Genomic DNA, 6,321 nt, shown 5'->3' on the forward strand with positions numbered 1-6,321 from the left:
GACATATCAAGGGGCTTTCTCGATGTTTGGAGCACATTGTAAATAAACACTTTCTGCCACCAGCGGTCCGCTTAGTAAAAATCAGTGCTTTTTTGAGGAATTTAGCTTTTTTTTTTTTTTTTTTTTTTGCAATTGTCTCTGCATTTGATAATGTCAGCTTTATGCTGTTTATGCCGGCAACACAATGTAGCTGTCAAGTACCAATTTTTACGTTTAGGAATTAAAGGAATGGAATGGAACGATTCAGCCATTCCAGGAGTGGGAATAAACTCAGTGTCTCCATTCCTAGGAATTGAAAGGAATGGAATTATCGAAAACTCTAATTCCCCGGAATGGAATGGGAATGGAATGGGGGTGCCCATTCCGCAACACTGCTGTGAAATACATCTTTGACGAAATGTTCAGATTGCTACGTCAGGCGTCGATTTTTACGGTCCATTTCAGATCGAGCCTGGTGACTTGGGACAGCCTTTACTTGGTGCTTGCGATGGAGATATATAATCCAGTTACAGGGGGCCCAGATTATTTATTCGCGAATCAAGTATAAATAAGGACATGTATGTGATTGCACGCTATCTGTTTTGCCTGTTGCAGAACGCCAGTGTGTTGACGCCGATCATTCAAGTGAAGGAGGTGGATGTTTGTGTTTTCGTTGATGGCGTGAAAACCGTGACCGGTATCACCACAGAAATTAAAGCTGTTAGTACATGGCTTACCGTCTACTACATCTTTATGTGAAGTACCCATCGGGCATCTCCGACGCGACGAAACTCATCGCTCACTTTTTTTCTTCTCTGGGAGGGAACAGCATGCCTGTCCCTGTTGAAAAATATGAAACCTTTTTGTCCAGTTAAATGTTCATCGTTCCATTAAAATGTTCATTGTTTCATTAGTTTGTTTGATAGCAGTATTTTGCGCACAAGATGTCAGTATTTTTTGTATGTTTGCGTTGAATAATGGGCTAAATCAAATATGTAAAGTGATCAAGTATCTTGATATTTATATTTATTTGCCTTCGTTAATCAATAGACGCTTGTGAGAACACTAAAGACGTTCTACGCAATACTAAAAGTAGATAACACGTCCAATGCTTCACTGAGATGTTTTTTTTTTTTTTTTAAATCACCAAACAAGCCTCTATTGAGATGTCCAAATCAGGTTCAGTAAAATTGTTATTTGAAGAAGGCATGAACTGTTCCATTTAATGTCAAGTTGGTAAACACCCATTATGGTACTATTAAGAATTTATAATAATGTGGCTAAAAAGCAATAATAGATATAAAGCACCGATCAAACGCTCAATAGAAGATCCATCTAAGATTCAACAAGGAACAAAAAAAAATCGTTATTTGAAGAAGCCATAAATGGCTTCAGAGAGATTCTATTGTCAGGCCAGAAAGAACCCCTAACGGTTCTATACAGCACCGACAAAACATTCATTCCCGATAACGCATCGTGAAAAACCAACGAAATCGTTTTTTTTTTCAAAGAGCGCTAAATGGTTTAAAGGGATACTTCAACAAAATTTGAGATATTCCCGTCGTGTTCAAAAATAGGTTGAATATGATCCACAATGTCTGTAAATGATAATCGCACGTTTGTATTTTGAGCCTGGTGGCTCTAGTTTTTGTTATAAACGGCCCACTCTGGCAAGCGCTCGGAGAAGGCCCAGCGGAGACCACGTGACATCCAACGCAGTCGTGACGTAGGCATAGAGTTATTAGAATAAACGCAAGAGGCTCTGCTGGCGCTAGTGTCTATGGGACTTCCGGTTGCAAATTGAAGCAGACAGCATGCAGTCTACAATTCCAGCCTCCCTGTGTATTCCTATGGGAAAACGCGCGTGAATTTTGTCTCTTCGCCGGAAAATAACATGAATAACTTTTGTCATTTCGGTTGTACCGTCTAGTATGTACCTTTATTGGTACTGTGAAAGTGTATTTGCTTTAGTTACAGCATTTTTTTTTTACCACTGAACGATGTTAAACTTCGCTCTATTCCAGGCCCAAAACTCTGTTTCAAGGAAGGTATGTGAAAACGAGCGACGATTCTAAGCAAGCTAACGATCGAATGGAATGTAGAATGTGTTCAAGGTTTGCTATCATTTCGGTGTTGCTTATATATTGCTAATATGCCCGTCCTGTCATTGGATGAAAATGACTCAGACGTGCTTCTTTACGATCGTTTAAAGAAACATTCGAACGCAAAAAATAAAGCACGTGAGCTACGAAAGGTGTGTCTTTTTATAATTTCCTATGTCGGGCAGTTTTTATCGGGCACCTGGTCTCTCACTCCCCCTGTTTGCAAAGATTTGGAGCGTGCGGGTGATGATTTGAACCCAGAACAAGCATCTTTGCACATATTCATGGGCAGAAAGAATAAAGCAGCACTTATTTATTTCAAATCTGACTATACTGCCGCGCGCGCTAGCCAAGTAGGCAGCGCGCGCGTGGCCTAATGGTTATCGCGCCTGCCTCCCACGCAAAAAGCTAGAATTCGAATCCTGGGAGCGACGTGTCTTTTGTTTATTCCCGCAATTCAGTGTTCTGGAGAATTCGAGAATCATGTTGCTTGTTCCAGGCCCGAATGTTCTACGCGTCGAAGTTTCTACGCCGATTATTCCAGAAGACCACTCATGTACATAAGGGGCTCCGCGTGGCGAGCCACAGTCAGTTTTCGCCCCAGCGTTCGACTGTGCTGCTACGCCGACTTCGACGCCCGCGACGCTCTGTTATTATCTTTGTACCCTTTTATTTTTCGGCACAAGTTCGCCACATTAAACGTTCATTTCTCCCTGTTTATTTCCTGTTTTCTTTTGGTCACCACCCGTGACAATATTACGTGGCTTTCAATTTATTTTGATCGTCTGCATTTATTGCGTCAACATTTATTGCAGGCCAGACTAGCTCCAACAACGGTCTGTGTCCGACTTGATGTTCCACACGCGCGGCAGCGCAGAACGTGATGGCGCATGCATCCCCGGTTGCCAGACTGCTCGCCGCTGGCGCCGCCATGCGGATGTACTAAACACACGAACATAACACCCCTTCCCCCCAAGTTCAGGCTCAACACTCGGCCAGTGCCGGCACAAAGTCTCGCAGGCGGGATGGGGCTTTCCGAGCTCGCTGCGAACGGCGCAGGGTCGCTAGTTCAGGAACCCCCTCTAGTCCTTCCGGCGACACTGGCCGTGGTGCGGTCGTTGGCACAGGTTGGGACATGGTTGTGTCGCCTGCAGAGGGTTCAGCCGTTGGCTGCTCTTCCAACGAACTCTCGGCTGGCTCATTGCTCACTTGCCTTGGGGGTATCCCTTGCCGAGGATAAACTTCCCTTGGTGATGGCCCTTGTGTGGGGTAGACCTCTGGCTGTTGTTCTGTTGGTGCCGGTCCCTCGCTTGTGCAAGGCGCCATTGCCCGGCGCCGGAGCTGGTCAACGTGCCGCCGCAACACCCTGCCATCTGGGAGGGTCACTTCGTAGGACATTGGCCCGGTCGCTCGGCCAATCACAGCGGGGACCCATGGGGGGCCACGGCCATAGTTGCGTGCAAATACAGGGTCCTCAGGCAGGAATGAGCGTGGCACTGGCAGCAGTCCTGTTTGCTGGGATGACTTGGCCGGAGCCCTGTCGGGATGCAGCCGGTCCAGCATGGTCGATACCCGGCGGCCCATTAACAGTTCGGCCGGTGATCGCCCCGTGCTTGAGTGTGGAGTTACATGCTGCTGTAGCAAGAAATCTGCCAGTCGCCGTGACCAATCTCCCTGCACAATGCGTGACAGAGCCTCCTTGGTGGTTCGCACCATCCTTCAGCCTGGCCATTTGTAGATGGATGAAAAGGTGCAGATTTCACATGGCGGATCAGGTTGGCCTCAAGAAACTCCCGGAACTCGGCGGACGTAAATTGAGGCCCATTGTCCGACACTACTGTGTCTGGAAGACCATGTGTTGCGAACAGCCTCCGTAAGGCATTGATCACGGTGAGCGATGTCATGGATGACACTGCGATGACCTCCAGCCACTTTGAATAGGAGTCCACTATGATCAGGAATGCCTTTCCTTGGAACGGCCCAGCGAAATCAATGTGCAGGCGACACCACGGCGCCCGGGTCGTCTCCCATGAATGCACTGGTGCTCGGGGCACCTCTGGCCGTGTTTCCTGGCAGGGAGAACATCGTCGCACCCGTTCCTCGATAGCCGCATCCATTCCTGGCCACCATACATAGCTGCGGGCAAGTGCCTTCATCCGAACAATTCCTAGATGTCCGGCGTGCAAGGCTTCGAGAATCCGGGACCGTAGCTTCAGCGGTATCACCACACGGTCACCCCACAGTAAACAACCTTTGTGGGCAGACAGCTCATGTTGCCTTGACACGAATGGTGTGAACTCAGAAGTGATGCTGTGCCTTGGTGGCCACCCCTTCCACAGCCAGTTGAGTACACGAGACATGGTACGGTCCCTTGCAGACTGTGTGGCGATGTCAGCGGCTTGGAGTGGAGGTTCTGGGAGCATGTCCAGGAGCATAATGGTTTCTGCTGGGGCCGGGTCGTCCTGGTGCTGTTGCATTAAGGGAATTCTGCTGAGGCTGTCTGCGTGGCCCAGCCGCTTCCCAGGCCGATGGAGGAGAGAGTACTGGTACCCATTTAGAAATATCGACCAGCGCAGCATCCGTGGTGACAACATCTGCGGTGTCTGACGGTCTGGGGAGAACAGCCCCAGAAGTGGCTTGTGGTCCGTGTGGATCTGAAATTGGCGGCCCCATACGTAGTCATGAAACTTTCTTACACCTGCGACCACTACAAGCGCCTCCCGTTCCTTCCGGGTCCCTCCGCTGGTCTATCTTTAGGCGCAAGACGTCCTCGGCGGCGTCTTGCTCGTTGTCGATACCCGCGCTTGTCCCCTGGTGCACGGGCTCGATGCGTGGTGCGCTTACGCTTGGGCGGGAGTCGCGGCAGGCTTCCCGGTCGATGACCTCGGCAGCGATTGCTTCCTCGACAGCACTGGCGAGGGTCACTTCTTTTTTAGCCAAGAGTCGGTGCTTCACTTTGTCGCTCCGCAACCCGAACACAAAACGATCCCGGAGCGCAGTGTCGAGGGCGGTGAACTGGCAGTGCTGCGCTGTGGTACGAAGGGCAGCGAGGTAGGCCGCCGCAGACTCTCCCTGCCTGGTCACGGCGATGGAACTCGTGTCGCCTCGCAAGCTCTGAAGGCTTCGGGGCCAGGTGCTCCTTCAGCGCGGTGAGGATTGCTTCGAGGGGCGTATCCCCGAGCGGGGCCGGCGCCACGAGCGCTTTGGCCAACTGGAACGTAGCGGAGCCGTATAACGGCTGAGGAACGTCGCCCGCTTCTTACCGGCATCTGTGATACCTTGCGCATCCAGGAAGAATTCGAACCGCTGTGCGTAATCCTCCCAGTCCTCAGGTCGGGAGAAGTCGAAAGCCTCGATGTAGTCCTCGGTGGGAGCGGTGGCCATGCTGAGCGGCCGGGCAACGGAGTTAGCTTTCCTTGGCGGCCGCAGTGCCGCCGTCCTGCAGGAATCCCATCCTCGTCGCCACTGTTATGTCGGGTTCGCGGAAACAAACACTCCGTGGCGCCAACATTTATTGCGGGCCAGACTAGCTCCAACAACGGTCTGTGTCCGACTTGATGTTCCACACGCGCAGCAGCGCAGAACGTGATGGCGCATGCATCCCCGGTTGCCAGACTGCTCGCCGCTGGCACCGCCATGCGGATGTACTAAACACACGAACATAACAAATAACTTTTGTCATTTCGGCTGTACCGTCTAGTATGTACCTTTATTGGTACTGTGAAAGTGTAAATGCTTTAGTTACAGCATTTTTTTTTTACCACTGAACGATGTTAAACTTCGCTCTATTCCAGGCCCAAACCTCTGTTTCAAGGAAGGTATGTGAAAACGAGTGACAATTCTAAGCAAACTAACGATCGAAAGGAATTTAGAGTGTGTTCAAGGTTTGCTAGCATTTCGGTGTTGCTTATATATTGCTAATATGCCCGTCCTGTCATTGGATGAAAATGACTCAGACGTGCTTCTTTACTATCGTTTAAAGAAACATTCGAACGCAAAAAATAAAGCACGTGAGCTACGAAAGGTGTGTCTTTTTATTATTTCCTATGTCGGGCAGTTTTTATCGGGTACCTGCTCTCTGACTCTCCCTGTTTGCAAAGATTTGGAGCGTGCGGGTGATGGTTTGAACCCAGAACAAGCATCTTCGCACATATTCATGAGCAGAAAGAATAAAGCAGCACTTATTTATTTCAAATCTGACTATATTACGTGGCTTTCAATTTATTTTGATCGTCTGCGA

The 6,321-nt window shown here is 49.4% G+C and overlaps 1 pseudogene; it reads right to left on the minus strand.

Moving 5' to 3' along the window:
- Nucleotides 1-3,065: 3,065 nt before the first annotated feature.
- Nucleotides 3,066-4,558, minus strand: LOC121835781 (annotated as a pseudogene).
- Between the last annotated feature and the right edge of the window lie 1,763 nt (nucleotides 4,559-6,321).

This window comes from Ixodes scapularis, unplaced genomic scaffold (assembly GCF_016920785.2).
Source record: "Ixodes scapularis isolate PalLabHiFi unplaced genomic scaffold, ASM1692078v2 PGA_scaffold1__304_contigs__length_218370807, whole genome shotgun sequence".
NCBI classification, from domain to species: domain Eukaryota; kingdom Metazoa; phylum Arthropoda; class Arachnida; order Ixodida; family Ixodidae; genus Ixodes; species Ixodes scapularis.